Source organism: Camelus ferus, chromosome 2 (genome assembly GCF_009834535.1).
Source record: "Camelus ferus isolate YT-003-E chromosome 2, BCGSAC_Cfer_1.0, whole genome shotgun sequence".
Classification (NCBI taxonomy): Eukaryota; Metazoa; Chordata; class Mammalia; order Artiodactyla; family Camelidae; genus Camelus; species Camelus ferus.
The window spans coordinates 105785702-105802070 of NC_045697.1; the positions used below are offsets into that span (position 1 = coordinate 105785702).

The window sequence follows — 16369 nt, forward strand, 5'->3', positions numbered from 1 at the left end:
CACAAATTGATCAAACAGTTAACTACCCAAATGACAACTTCCCCTACTTGAAGAAATCCATAATCTTTTCAAGTGATTCATTTGGTACTGCTTTAGTCTGCTTGGGCTGCTGTAACAAAGTACCACATATTGGTGGCTTATAAACAATAGAGTTTGATTTCTCACAGTTCTGGAAGCTAAGAAAACCAAGATCAAGATGGACTTGGTGTCTGGTGAGGGTTTACTTCCTGGTTTATAGATGGCATCATCTCACTGTGTCCTCACATGATGGAAGGGGAGAAGCAGCTCTCTGGGTCTTCTTTTATAAGGACACTAACTCCACTCATGAGAGCTCTGCTCTCATGATCTTATCACCTCTCAAGGGCTCTAACTCCAAATAACATTGTATTGAGGATTGGGTTTCAACATATGAATTTTGGGGGAACACAAACATTCAGTTAGCAGCAGGGCCCCACCCACCTAACCCCTCCCCAATTTAGTTAAAGCCCCCTAGGGGAATAAAAAACCCCAGAGTCATGCCCCTACTCTTATCCCCAATGAGTTGACAGCACATTACTTTGAAGATCTTTTCCTCTTTTCCCTTACCTGTCTTTTGCTTGTATAGACTACAGTTTATATAGATGGTCTGGGTAAATGTTTCTCAAACCTTATTAATCCCATGAGCTCAGTCACCTCAGGTACTTATTAAAATGAAGATTATAATTCTATAGTGCTGGGGTGGGGCCTGAGATTCTGCATTTCTAGCAGGCTCCCAGGTGAGACTGATGCTACTGATCCATGAATCACAAGTTGATTAGCAAAGGTCTAGCTGTTATGGTTGATTGTGGCCAGGCTGTTTTTGCTCCTTTTTGGAAGGCCCTGGAGGACCTTGTGGCCCTGATTGCTGACTGCACACCTGCAAATATGTGGTTCTAAGTCTTGATCCTTGGACTAAGGCTCTGTTGTTGACTTCAGTTGACCCAAAAATCTCCCTCATTATCTTCTTTCACATGTATTACTTTATTTCATCGTCACATAAACATTAGTGTCATTATCTCTAGTTTTACCAATGAAGAAACTGAAGCTTTGAGAAGTTGAATAACTCATTCAAACTCTCATAGCTATATATATACGTATACATATATCAAAAACAAACAAAAAAAAACCCAACAAAAAAAGAGTTCTGTCTAATTTCTCTCAACCCTTTTCCCCAAGGGTTATTGCTAGTTCAACAGTGTCTCACAGCCTGGTCCAATTTTCCCAAAAACTACTGTGGAATTTGTTAATAATAATAATAATAATAATAATAATAATAATAATAACAACAACAACAACAACAACAACAACTGGTTAAGCATCACTAATTCCAGACCCAGTGCAGAGGACTCTACCTGCAATATCTTGTTAATTTTCACATCTACCCAAAAAGGAAGGTACTAGTATAATTTAGACTCAAAGAAGTTAAGAAAGCATAGAGCTGAGATTAGAACTATAACGAGCTTCAGTGCAAAGCCCAAGCTGTTAACTATAACCCTTGTCATGGTATATATTGCTACAGAAATATCTTTTTGGTTTTAATCCCAGAAAAAGAGAGATTATTCTAGTTGCCCCCCAACTATTTGGAGTTTTCTATAAACTTCTGACACATATTCACTGAGATGTCATGATGATTTTTTAGATCTGAACTGAACTATTGAATGCACTTAAGTGTTTGGCATTTCATGAGATGACACACACTTCTGGTTCTCCTGCTAATTTGTAGTATGAGTTAGGGTTTGTCACTTATAAAACTATGGGGTTTTTCCCACTTGTAAATTACAGAAAATCATCATAAAATTGAAGACCTGGATATCCCAATGGCCTGGGAATGTGAGGGACAGGGAGTTTAAGTGACTATTCCAGGGTGATCAGGAGGTTAACTTGATCAGAACCAAGGCTCCTGGTGTGTGCTCCAGGTTTTATTCAACCAGCCTATATTGTATCTCCCATATCACGTGTCTTTGGGAAGACGTGCTGGTTCAGAACCTGGTCTCCATAACCTGTTGAACATGCCTCAAGGGAATGGGTATGTTAGGTCTCTACCCTGCATCTTGTACAACTTTGGCTCTCTGAGCCCAACTCTTAGCCAATATGTGACTTCTTGGAAGACATCAGGAGGCCCCAGCACAGGGCATAGCCACTCCTGGAAATGTGAGCCTGCTCTCACTGTGTACCTATAGCTTGTGCTCAGGCATCCTTTTGCTTTTAATGAGATTTTGCAGTGACAGGATTGGAACAGATTGCTGGCATTATGGCAGCCAGGATATTGTCAGGAGGAACTTGGCAGTGCTTGTAGGTGTTATGATGCTGCCTCTTTGCTCAAGGGCAAGAGTATCGAAGGGAAAATTAGAGATGAAAGAGAGAGTGAGGGATAATGTCAGAAAAGTTCAGAAGATGAAACCGGTAGCAGTAAATACATTGGAAGTTTTTTGAGGTTTACATACTTTGAGTCCTTGGTGACGGAAGACATAGCCAAGAACCACTTCAGTGATATTCCTTCATAAATCTGCATAATAATCTCGCAGCGAGGAATTGGTGAAATTACAAGTATTCATTTACTAAATTGGGTTCAGTGTCTGTATCATGCACACCATATGAATATTCAGTGCAGTGAATGCTTCCTAAGCTATGTTGAAGTTAACACATATGCTGAATATAACTCAAGGAGAACTCAAAATTGCATACTTATTTTAACCTAACAGAGGTCCTAGTGTCTTAAAGAATTGGATCCAGTCCCACTCCCAATATGTCAATTAATACTCATTCTAACAAAACAAAATGTAAAGTCTTTTTAGTATTTGTATCTGATTTTTGGCATAAAGTGGTTTTCTTTGTAATAGAGGATTAGGATAATAATACACAGGGCTATGAATGGTTCCTTAGAACACAGTGGCAGCTGCCAAACAGACTCAGGAAGAATGTTTAATTACAATACTCAGTAATAACAACAAAGGAAAAGTTCAGTAAGAAGAAATGACTCTATTATGAGACAGGGGTCTGTTGCTGAGTGAAGGAAGAGCCTTTTCCAGACCACAGACATTTGAAGTTGCCTTGGAAGCTGATAGATATTTTACCTTAAAACTTGACCATTTTTTCTTCTTAAAGCAACTCAGTTGGTTTTCCAAGTTAAGCATATGGAATGACTTCTATTTCCAAAAAAGGAACTTTTTTCCTGAAATGAAAACTATTAATAATTTTCAGAGAAGAGGTGATCACCTCCAGTTCTGTATAACAAAAGAGCACTTAATCAGGAGTCTTTGAGTTCTCGTCCAAGACGCTGCAACAAACCGACTGTGAAGCCTCCAACCTTAAAAAATTAATTTCTCTGAACCTCTTCCAACTGTGAAATTTTCCATGATATTCTGATTATTCACATAGACATATTAAAAATATTCCTTTGAGAATATCCTTGGTCATAATATTTTATATTGCTCTAAATTATAACCTGATTTTAGATCCACAGTAGATGGTCAAATGTAGTGTGTGAAATTTTATCAATAAATAGTATTTGTTGGTACTTATTTTATGGAAGATATTATGCTAAATATGCTTCATCTGCAAAATGTCAGTATACAAGCTAGCTTTATTTATTTATTTATTGAAACTTTCTTCTCAATCTGTTCTCTGTATCTGTGAGCTTGTTTTTGTTGTTGTTTTTTCAGATTCCATTTAGAAGAGAGATCAAACGGTGTTTGTCTTTCTCTGTCTGACTTATTTCACTTAGCATAATGCCCTCAAGACTTTCCATGTTGTTGTAAATGTCAATAAGGTACCTTTATCATTGTCTTCACTTTATAGATGGAGAAATTGAAACTCAGAAAGTCTAAGTCACTTGTACCATGTCATGTAGTTAATAAGTAACAAAACTGAGATTCAAAGTCAAGTTTCTCTGATCCCAACAACCACAGGTTCACCATTCTGCCCTCCTTCCTTTCAGACAACTTCTGGATGCATGGCGAGCTTCCCATGTCCGTCATTAGTGTGTGCTGAGGAAATGGGCTTGGGTTCTTAATTGAACGTGTTATTCATCTAAAGAGATCTAAATGAGAGATGCAATGAAAATGTTATTTAAAGGACAAAGCTCTGACTTTCAGAGGCGCTGAGAGAGGGGAGATGCTGTAGTTGATTATCACTATGCTTAGCAATAGTAAACAACTAGTGGGGTCAGTTTTCCTATCTTTCTTTAAGATACTTTCATATCTCTATGGCAACGGGGCAAATATGACAGACACAGAAACACCCAAGTGCACGGATGGCACTTGGGAAAATAGTACATGACAGTGGGTTGCAGATACAAAGTGAGAAGTAACCACACCTCACTTGGTTTTGCCAATTGGGGAAACTCGGGAAAGATAATGCAAGCATTTGGGGAAGGAACTAAACGTTAAATCTGAAAGATTTATTTTAGCAGAGATAGTATGTACTGATTAGAAGACATAGAGGCTGCAGCTAGAGAACTGGGTGTGGAGTTGTCTTTATGATGGAAGACAAGCCAAGGCTGAAAAAAAAGAATTTAGTGGTGGTTATCAAGAGACATAAATCAAATGTCTGGAAAGAGATTCATCAGTCTCAGGTGGTGAGGTGTCAAGATGCAGTGCAGTCACATCCCAGGGAATGCCTCCCAATGGGAATGTTTATACTTGGAGAGGTGCCAGAAGGGAATCCATGCACTGAAGTTACCTTAGGTTTATAGTAACTTATGCAGCAAATGAAACAAAATTCCCCCAGCATGAAATTAGAGAAAATTTATTTTTCAGTGAAGAAGTTCAAATTTAGATCCCATCAAATGTGATAATCAGATATGATGGACAGAGCTATGACTTGCCAAAGAAAACTACAGAGGAAGAAAAGGTCTCTGGGGATTCTAATAACTAGTGAGAAGACTGAAGAATATTTTGAAAAAGTAGAAGGTAAGATTTATTATGTCAAAGCATAAAAACCTGTAGGACATTATTATGTTGGAAAGTAAGGTTTGGCAATAGGCTTGAAGGGCTTAGGAGAGACCAAAGTGATCAGGGACAAATTGAGTTGACATAAGTTTCTCCTTGGATAATTTTTACTAATACACTGCATTAGGAAATGTATCATTGTTAAACTACCATGAAGAGTAAAGTAAAATTTTTAATTCTTAAATTCAGAGAAGTCAAGTCCAGAGTTAGAGGGACAGTCTTTCTGCCTTCATACGGCAAATAAAGAAATGATCGTGTGGAAATGAAGCTGTCCATCTCATATTATTTAGAAGCAAAAATGTATTTTTAAAGAAAAATAATCAAATTCTAGTATCTTTATTTTTGTTAAAATTGTGAATGTTCTTATGATAAAGAAACTATCAGTGTACCTCAGGGAGGAAAGCATAAAGGAGTCATTAGAAAAGGTTCTAAGTAGTACTGCAGCTGATGAAGATGCTGTTTCTAAAGTCAGAGGACAGAAGAGGTATCTTGGTAAGTCTCCTGGCAAGCGTGACTGCCGGCCGTAACCACTGGAAATGTCTGTGTCCAGAGTTAGATGGGCCTTCACTACGCTCTGCTTAGCCAGCTAACAGAGCGTGGAGCGCAGCCCCATTGAGGTCAGGAAACTATTTATGGTCCTCTGTGACTTTACTTAGATTACAAACGAAACATCCTGATTTCAGGAAAGAACATTCAATAGGAGGCCCGACCTTGTGCAGACAAGGATGAAGCTGGAAAAATGCCCCCTCAGACCAGAATATTTTCAAACAAGTTGACTTAGGTTCTTCCATTTAAATGGTTTTGTTTCAGCAGACATTTTTTGGTTCATAAGACAAACAGTTAAAAAAAATAGTTTGAAAAATAACAACAAACGAACAAAAGAAAACAAAAGAGATTTTTTAGGTTTCTTCTCTAGAACCTTCTCCTTTGCTAAGGTCACTTCTTTTGTGGGTATACTTATGAGGTCAGTAAGCTGCAACCCTGAAACACAGCAAAAGTAAGTGGAATTGTCTAAATTAAAAAGCAAACATTGCAAAAGCAAATGGAATTGTCTGAATTAACAAGCAAAGTTGGCTTCATACATTTTGACTATGATATATTGAATTAATGTTTATAAACAAGGTTGGGGTAGCATGTCTATACAAAATAATTTTCCATGTTGCAGTCTTTCAAATGGAAATGGCTAGGTGGCATGACTTTGTCAGGATTCAGTAGTCCTTTTAATCGTTCGAAAGGGGCTACAATTTTTCTATGTTACATCCCTGTACAGGCTTCAAACTTTTCATCAGATTCCTGTCTTGGGTTCCTGTTGATTCCAGAGGAACTTATTTTAGCACTGGTTTGACAGCAACTGGCCATATCCAATGACCTTGAAAATTAGTTGTAGGGAAGTAGGTGAAATAAGTCATATGCACATTTTCACTTAGAGTTTAGTAAGCAGAAGTTAATGCTTTATGAAGGAAACTAAGTTACAACAGAAAAATAATTTTTTAAGAAACAAAAGAATGGAGATGTTGTGGTTTCTTGGAAGAATAATGGATTTGATCCTGAGTCTCAAATTTCCCATGACTGAGTGATTTACTAAAGGCCACGTATTTATAAGTGTTCATTTAAGTGTCTATAACATGGGAATAATAATTCCATCCTGTCCTATGTAAGAAAAAAATAACAGTTTAAATGGACATAGAGATCATGAGATTAAAAATGCTGTGTAAATATGAGTCATCCAAAATTAATTAAAATGAACTCAACTGAAATTATACTTTTAAAAGGGGTTTTTATAAATGAAATGAATTAATTGAAATTTTTTAAAACAATACAGCAACATACTCTGAAAGAAGCACTTTTAGAAAGCTAAGCTTTACTTAATGACTATGAAAAAAGAAAAGTCAGTAGATTAATTGTCATCTAAGACATGGCTTTGTTATTCTCAAATTAGAACCAGTATTTCTAGGAGTTTCCAGTGATTCTTGATATGTAGGAATAAGTCTGAAATTTAAATACACAACGTTGTTATTAGCTCCTCCATTTAAAAAAAGAGCACTTATTATGCACCTCCTGTGTTCCAAGCAACATGCTAGGCACTGGGAATTCCACAGGGAGGAAAAAAGAGATGATCTTGGGCTTAGATCCAGACCATCACGGAGCTCTGACTGGTCTCTATTTCTCCATGACAGCAAGAAGACTTATCAAAATACCAGTGATGAACATGTAATGAGAGGACAGAGCATCATCATATAAAAAGTTTCCAGAACTTTAATGGTGAGCTGGAGAGTATGGACTTAAGATAAAATGTAGGGTGTGGCCATTGCACAGATTAGGGGCAAGTTGTGATATGTGTTGTGCTGCTGCCTTTTTGTTTGTTTGTTATTTCCAGCTTGTCTACAATTTCTAGAGCTTCAATGCTAATAATAATATAGAAACTGACAAGTCTAACTTGCTCTGTAACCAGATTGTATAGGAGCTGATCACCTTGGAGGATCTGGGAATCCTGCAGTCTTGAGATCAGGAGAACCTTAAGGATAACTTTTCAGGTCCTCTGTTAGAAACATGAAATTCATTAGAGGGGTCTGAAGACCACAGAGAGGATTTTCTACCCTCATCTGAGCAAAGCAAAAATAGCATGTCTACTAGACTTCAAGTAGAATAGGGAGACTTATTTGTATAGTTGTAATAATCTATGTATGCTGAGATTAGAAAGGGGGTGCTGAGTGCATAGCCAGGATCACAGACAACCTGTCTTTTCCTCTTATCTTATTTTGCACAAAGGAGTCAAGTTTTGCTTGTTTTTCTATTTGAAGATTGGGGTGCATAGGTGGGTATGGGGGGCTATTTCCTCTAATGTCTTCTGGTTGTCATAAGGTCTGTTGAGATACTACTTCAAATTTGTTCTCATGCTCTAAGGTATCCTGAGTCCTTTCTGAGGTGCCGGAGAGGTTTGTAGAGAGTAAGGAAGATCTCTGACTTTCACAGTCACGTGCCGGCGGTGCTTAATGTTGGGCCATTGAAAATTAGTGAAGTTGTATAATCTTCCTTGGGTTTTCTTGCTAATTAAGCCTAGTACAATTTACCTCATTAATTTGATCTTAATGAGTTCATCTGCAATGATTTAATACAACTTTGAGGAACAGCTTTCTTTAGTCTTTAATTCACGACAGTTCCCCTTCTATTTGGCAGTACATTAATGGAAATGGAAAATTGCCTCATTCTAAATGTCAGAATAATACTGCACCAAAAACAATTCAGTCATGTCTTTCAAACCACGCACATATGGTTCATCACCAAATGTCACTGTTCTTCCCCCCTCCTCCCCCATGCCCCCCTCCTGCCTGTACCTTCCCTCTGTATTTTCTTTCTATTCGCCTGTCTCTGGTGATCATTGTTTGGATCAACTTTCTAATATCTTTGCATAAGCTTCATTTCTCCTGTTGTCCAGGTACCAGTTCTCAGAACACTGGTTTTACCCAGATCCTTGGAATTGGCAGAGTTCACAGATCAGGTGAAAGTTATTGCTTTTAGTATAGCAAATGTCTTTCATCTGCTTTCAAAATTGGAAAAAAAAATTTATATGAACCATCTTCAAAATAATTTTTGTGCATAATTTTGGGCTGTTTTGTGAAGTTCTCTAAGTAAAGCTATATTCCTCACTCTGTCTACCTCACAGCAATCTTTTTTCTTTTATTTTTTTCCCCAGCACTGTATTTAAGTGAGTTTCTCTCTAGAACAAATGCTTTTATTATGAGTACTTTAGTTATGATTTATTGGCTAAGTTCCAACACAATTTCTCTTGCACTTAAGGATACAAACTTTAAATTGCAAATCTTAACTCACTGACACTTAAAGGACATTGCAATAAAATTCTTAAAATTAATCTATAATCTAAACTATCTAAAGACTGTCCATTTTTCATAAAGAGAAAGCTAAAAGGTAGAGCAATTTCCAAAGTTATTGATCAAACATCACCTTTCAGAGGTCAACCTCTAAAGAATATTTTAAATGATACAATTTTCTTTCTGGAAAGGACCCCCTTTTCAGATAATATTTGAAGGAAAAAGAAACTTCCAGAAAAAAGAATCCCCACTCTAAATTGCATTTTTTTTTAACATCAGTAGATTTAAAGTACTTGTCTGAAACTAGATTTTTGAATCTTAATTAATTTATTGGTTTTGCTTTTTCTTTCTACCAGCAAACTGACTCATCTGTAAAGTATGAATGTTTTAATTCAAGTACAGTGTTTTCTGCAGATGGAAGTTCACATGTTTAAGCAGTCAGAAGGTAATCATAGGGTGACCTGTAATCTTGCATTACAGAGGTAGAATCGGAAAGCACCAGGGACATGACTTAACTTCTCAGTTTTTCTTTTCTTCTATCTAGTGATAGATATTTAAGAAATTTGCCAGTTTTACCCTACAGAAACTAATAATATAATTATTATCATAAGAATTATATATTTTTCCAAGATTCATTTAGCATCCACTATGTGACAGGTGCCTTACACAGGTTATTCAACCTAATTTTCCAGAGAACAGTGAAGTAGGTTCGAAAATAGTTTTCATGGAGGTTTAAAGAGCTGACGTTACAGAGATGGTGTGTATGTGGATAACTGCTTTTCATCTCTACAGTTTTTCTATTATCTGTACTATTTACCCTAGAGCAGAAAAGGACACAGTATCTTATCCACTCCCCTCTGTTGTCAGTCGTCACCAGCGTTTACTAGACTACTTTCCGCGATGCAGGGCTCACGCCCTGAGGCGGGCTGACCATTGCAAAACAGCTCGGTTGACAGAATAGGATTCATTCTATTACAACAGAAGCGAGTCCTATATATTTGCCCATTGTCTTTCTTCTGCATTCTGTTATAACACAATTAGTCAAATCTTCCTCCATGTTATTCCTTCAGCTGTCTGAGGACACCACTGATACCCTAAATTGATTTCTCCTCTGGGTGAACATTTCCAGTTCTTTGCTTCAGGGTCCTTCATGGTGAAATCAGAATAAGCTACAATAGACCATACAAAATCTGAACCAGTTTAAATAAAACAGTATTGAATTTGGGCACTGTATTTTTTTAAAATGTAAACTCAGTTGATAGCATGTGCGTGTGTCTGTGTGCCTGAATTATGTAAGTTGAGAATCACGTAAAAAAATAAATGGCAACATAAATTTCTAGGAACTGGATCACCACCCTGTACTAATGTAACTGACTTTTTGAACCTCACATAAACCGTTACATCCTTCATGTAAGTTTATACACCCCGACTTGGTCAGTCAGTGTATTTTTTAATTTGTTTCCATTAGTTGATGCTTGAATCCTCTCTTCCTTCCTCCCATCTTTCTGACAACATTACATTTCATAGAAATTTTTTTTTCCATATTGTCAGTGAAGTAATTGATGTAAAAGTCAAACTGAAAACAAATTCCCAGAACATGACCCCATGGACTTTCCCCTGGGCCGCCTCCAAGTCAGCACATCTGATTGGCTGTCATTTAGGGTTCCCTGCATTACCCTGAACCTTCTGGAAAAAATGGGAGCTGCCCCCAAGGCCTCTGCCTGTCTGCAGACACTACTAATCTTTTTCTTGTGATCTTTAATTGTTTTGGTTTTGTTTTAAAGTCACATCTGGATGTGAGACTTCACGCCATTGTTTTGCCATGTCCTTTGTTCTAGGCTCTCTCTGTGTGATACTTATCTTTGGTTTTACAGCCAATTTGTTCACACATTACTAATTCATAGGTTAAGTAAAATACACAAAAAACATACTCATTTTCTACATATGTTCAGAAGTGCAGGCGGGGTACGATGCACTCTTATGAATATACCAAAGACTTGCTCCCTGGGGTTTCCTTTTAAAGCTGAGTTCAATCAATTGACCATGCATAGACACAAAAGATTCTTCAGATTCCTCCCTCTTTTCTTTCTCAAAGAGATTGTAAGAATTTGCTAGATGGTGCCTCAAGGCTCTGATTTTACTCATTTTCACTCACTGTTTGGCTCCTAAAAGGGGCTCAGTGCTGGTTGGTGGATCTCAGCCTCATTGAATTCTGATCACTTGTGAATATCTTCATCAGAATTTCACTTCTCAATCCTTCTATTCTTCTTGTTTCTTCCTTTTCAGAACTACTACCCTTGGAAAGACACCTGCTTTTTGCTTCCTTGCTTTTAAAACCGTGTGTTTTACAGGTGGGAGTTCATTTGCCTTGGCTTGATACCCCCTTTCTTTGTGACCATCACACCCGGTGTGACCCTATCTTGTCCACAGAATCCCAACACTTCCAAGTCACCAAAAACATTTTTTCTGGATACTCAAAATTAAAGACCATTATAAATAAGCTCAAGAACCTGAAGATATGATAGTTTCAACCACATCCATAGTAACTAATACCAACAAGCAAATGAACAATTAAATTCAAAGGGGCTGTTCTGAATGCTTATTTTCCCTTTTAATCCAGAAATGATAGCTCTAACACCTCATGAGTGCCTCTTCTCTGCCAAGCACCATCATAGATATGTTCATATAAGTTACCTTTAAAGTATATGAAAGACATTCTGACCATCTATTGTTTTAAATAAATTGTTATGTTATGTTCCAGAGGCTCATTGAAGAGATGAGAGATTGATCAAAAACATGAGTAGAATGAAATTGGATTCTCCTTTTGAGCATTCCAAGCAACTTGATTGATTTAAATTTTAAGTAAATTTTGTTTCTATAAATACTTACACGTGATCAGTGCTCATTCAATGACAAAGGTGAGTTAAAACAAACAAACAAAAAAAACCCCAAATTTTTATTTCCTTGTTTTTGCCGTGACCAGAAGATCAAGTACCAAAATAAAACTATAATGTGCCTCGTGATAGTTGTTAACTGGCTGGAACCAGCATATATCAGAGGTCAAGGAACTTATCCTCATAAGCAATTTTAAGAGCAAAGAGTTTCAGGTTACATCATAAATTCTTAGGTACTCACCCACAACGCATACCTTAGACCTTTCTGAGAACTTTTTCTTGACAGGTGAGTTCTCTGGTTGTAAATAGTAAGGTGTAGTGGACAGAATGCTACACTAAGAGTCAGCGGAACTAGATTCTAGCATTGCCTTGCATGTCGTGAGTAGCTTCCACTGGAGGGTGTGTTGGATTCATTACAGTAGATCAGTGAGAAGGGTGTGTGAGTAGGGTCTAACAGGACTAAACTTGCTGGGGCAAAGGCCTGACATCTACAATATCATATTTGCATCAGTTTCTTACTGCTGTCATAATTAATCACCACAAACTTGGTGTTAAAGTCACAGAAATGTACTCTCACGTACATTTGGATGCTTAAAGTCCAGAATCAAGGTGCCAACAGGGCCATGATCCCATTGAGGGCCCTAGAAAGGGCCTTCCCTGTAATTCCAGTGTCTCATGGTCCCAGGCATGCCCCGGCTTGTAGCTGAGCTGCATGGCTCCATCTGTCTCTACCAATCACCGCCTGTTCCTTCACAGGACCCCTTTCTCTGTCTCTGTGTGTCCTTTTCTGCCTCTTATAAAGGCATTTTCATTGGATTTTAGGGCCCACCTTAATCCAGTATGATCTCATCTCAGTTCTTAAGTATGTCTGCAAAGAACCTATTTCCTAATAATGTTTCAAAATTCTATTTATTTCCAAATTCTAGGTTCCAAGTAGACATGAATTTGGGGGGATGCTCTTCAACTGGCCATAGTATCTGTGGATACGTGGTGGCTCTTGGTTTGGGTCAATTTTCAAGTCATTTATTGATCCGTGATTCATTCATTCATTCAACAAAGATTTATTAAAAGCCTGTTCTATGGCATCCTCATCTAGGGATGAGGATACTGCCCACAAACAAACATGAACCAGACCTTTGTGGAGCTTACAGTCTAGAAACATCCCAAGGAGTCCCCTCAGGTAGATGAGACTCTGTTGTACATGTTTAATTTAAAGTGTTGATCTCCAGAGTTACTTGATCATGCATATTTTTTTCAGCATGCACTTCCAAAACAAATTTCTGTTTTTATTTACTATATTATTCTATGAGCTACTTTATTAGCACATAGGTACATTATACAACACACCCAAATTAATGACTTTAAGAAATAAACATAATAAAAATAAATAGAAATTAAAATTCTAATATTGTGTTTCAGATCTTAGTCATTTAGGCAAGTCATCCTCTTTTGCAAGAATGCTATCTAGATACCTGTTGTATTCTAAGTCTTGAGAGCAATCCATAGTTCTAGATGTGTCTTCTGATTGGAGCAACACCCCAACCAGGACTAAGGGTCCAGGAGGCAGGCAGTACCCTCTGGGATATTGAAATGACAAGTGATATACTGGTGTCCCTCAATCAAAGAAGGTACTCAGGCAAGGCTTCACACAGAAGGAATGGAATGCAAATAAGGGCATGAGCCCAGCTGTAAGGGTTTAATGATCATGACAATCTGAAGTTTATGGATTTGCCGGTACTTGTGTCTATGTTAGGCAACTGGTTCTTGGATTCTGGACAGAGCTCCCAATTTGCTGTCAACATTAGTTAGTCATGGCTTGGGATTTGGATGAGGCTGAACCTGGGGAGTGAATTCTTCTGTGTTTGAAACTGGGAAGACAAGGAAAAGCAAGGGCTGACACCATTCCTGCCTATGACTAACTTGATGACTTTGTAAGAGAAATTCAATCACATTAAGCCTTATTTAGCCCAGCAAAATGAAGGTGATTACACTGTTTGAAATCAGGGTCTTAGAACTAGAAACTTTTTGTCATTTCTTCCAGAAATAGGACACACCATTGTATGATCCCGGTGTTTTTCAGTAAGTTAAATGTTTGCGAAGGAAGGGACTGTTGACTATTCTAATGAAGACCGTTAAAATATCATACTCAAAGTTGAAGGAGGAACATTTTCAAGTAAGTTTGTTTATTAAATGGATTCAGAAGTGTCATGGAGAGCATGAAGCTGTGATATGCTTTCCTAAAGAGGTGTGGTTGATTCATAAGTGAATATCTTTGAGGGAACTTGATAGAACCAGCAGAGATGTGCAAGCCTTTATTAACTTTGTGTTGTCTGATTGGGGACAATGCTAGGACAGTCCTGTGTGTTCAGAGAGGGAAGTAGATTTCCTGAGACCAATAAGGTAACCAGTAGGTGTTTATTTAAAATAGTCAGTGGGGGGAGGGATATAACTCAGTGGTAGAGTGTGCACGCTCTACTAACTTGGTGTGCATAAGGTCCTGGGTTCAATCTCCAGTACCTCCATTTAAACAAACAAACAAACAAACAAACAAACCTAATTACCTCTCCCCCCCAAAATTTAAAAAATAATAATAATAAAATAGGCAATAAAAACTGTGTATACTAACTTAGAAGAATTTGATTTTCATCTATTATTTTTGAGGTTACCCATTTCAATATACATTTGAAAATGTTTTCTGCTCACTTTGAATCCTTGTGTTAATTCTTTAAAAACGATAAACAGAAACTCGGCCGTAACATTGTATTGACATTGTGTTGCTTATTTTAAATAAGAGGTAAAATACCTATGTACTTCTGGGTAATTTTTGTTTAATAAAAATTATGGGATCATTCAAGTTGAATGATCAGTGGATTGGACATTGGAAGGTTCTGCCCTCAGCTCAGCTGTTCACTGGACTCATACCTTCTGTTTTTCAGGTAAAGTCCCTTGTCCTCTCTGAGAGTCTTTTTCCCTTTATTTTAAAGTAAAGGGACCAGAAATGGATTTTCTCTAAGTTTCTTGATATAAACATTCTGTAACTCTGTGAGTTACTAGTGGGCTCTCAGGGTTATACTGAGTGCTTCCTCCTGGCTCAGTTGGACAATTATCTTTCCATTAATACTTTTCTAACTACTCTGTACCTCTGGGAAAGTCACCTGTTCTCTTTTTGGTGTCCCTACTTGGTTCTCTCTGTATTTGTACCATACCATGTGGATCAGTCAGGGTTCAGTGCAAGATTAGAAAATAGTAGTGGTTTCAAGCAGTGTTTAAATCAGGTAATTGGATGCTCATAGGGTAGGTGGAAGAGAAGTTACAAAGCCACTACTGAACTATTGACTTGACGGTCACGCCACCAAAGCTGCTACCTAGAGGTCAGAAAATGGTGCTGCTGCCACACTTTCTCCCATGGCCATAAAGCTGATGACTGGGTTCTGGGGTGTGGAGTCTAGTCACCACAAACACGTTTGTATGATCCTTGCCTTGATAGTATCAACAGAGGCAGGAAAATGGCTGTCACATCACGTTCATTTTAAACCATCATTCAAGTGAATCTGGTGAGTCCTTGTTCAGATTTAGAGACAGCTTCAAGCACATATGGGGAACATAGGGATCACCTTTTCAATCCCTTCCCATAGAATGAGGGTGGGGTTGTGGTTAGGAGGGCTAACTCAAATGTCTACCATAGTATGTGTAATGATTGACTTTTTGAACTAATTTATTTATGGAACTTCCTACCGGACTGTAAGCCCCTCAAGGGCAGGGGCCATGTCTTATTAATACAAATACTAGTAAATTAGGGAGAAGGCAGGTCTTGAAAGGATTTTAGTCCATTCAGAAAACATGTATCCACAATAAACAATGGGAAAGAACTAAGCAAAGCTATATGATGGGCTAGTAAAGTCTAATTGAGAGACCAGTGAAGGCAGGAGTGGTCAGGAAATCTTAAGAAAAGATACAGATCACAGCATGAATTTGAAGAATGGTAGAATTTGGATGGACCCCAAGACAAAGATAAGATATTCCTATTAAGAGAATCCAGTAGTTGGCACCATGGGTGCTGGGAGCTATCTCTTCTCAGTCAGAAAGTTTCTCATATACAAAAATAGTTTTCATTGATTTGTAATTCATTTAGTGAACATTTATTAAGTGGCTAACATATATGCCATCTATATTTTTCAGAGGCTGGGGATATAACAATGAATAAAACAGAAAACAGGAAAAAAAGCGTGATTAGAGAAGTATCAAACTTCAGTAGAAAGAGCAAGTATTTTCAGATGTTGTTTGATATTGGCTTTTATATTTTGAAATAGTTTGTGTGATTGAATAATTTTCTTCCTCCTTTTTTTCTTACACGTGTAGTTCAGATGGTTCCTGGTATGCTTGGCAACATAGACATTCTCATATAGACTCTGCCAGATGGCCTCCTCATTGTCTAAATGCCTAATAGTTACATCATGCTATAATAGATGTTAACACAGTTGTGGAGAGGAGGGTAATGATAGATCCATTAAGTAAGGGTTATAGAGTGTTGGTCTGTTTGTTCCCCACCCCATCCCCTACCTTTTGGAAAACATGAGTTAAACAAAAAATATAGTAAGTAAGTGTGTTACAAAGGATATTTAATTTGGGGCTTATGGAAAGATATTGTTCAAAGAGAAAATAAAACCTTTCTAGAGAA

At 37.6% G+C, this 16369-nt stretch overlaps 1 long non-coding RNA gene across 1 annotated transcript in view; it reads left to right on the top strand.

Annotated features, from left to right (window-relative positions):
- The window catches only part of LOC116658824, a 151798-nt gene extending 137677 nt beyond the window's left edge, over window positions 1–14121 (top strand). Inside the window, exons 3-4 of the long non-coding RNA XR_004314122.1 lie at window positions 7145–7229; window positions 13733–14121. This is a non-coding gene — a long non-coding RNA (uncharacterized LOC116658824). The remainder of the gene's footprint in view (window positions 1–7144; window positions 7230–13732) is intronic.
- Window positions 14122–16369: the final 2248 nt, after the last annotated feature.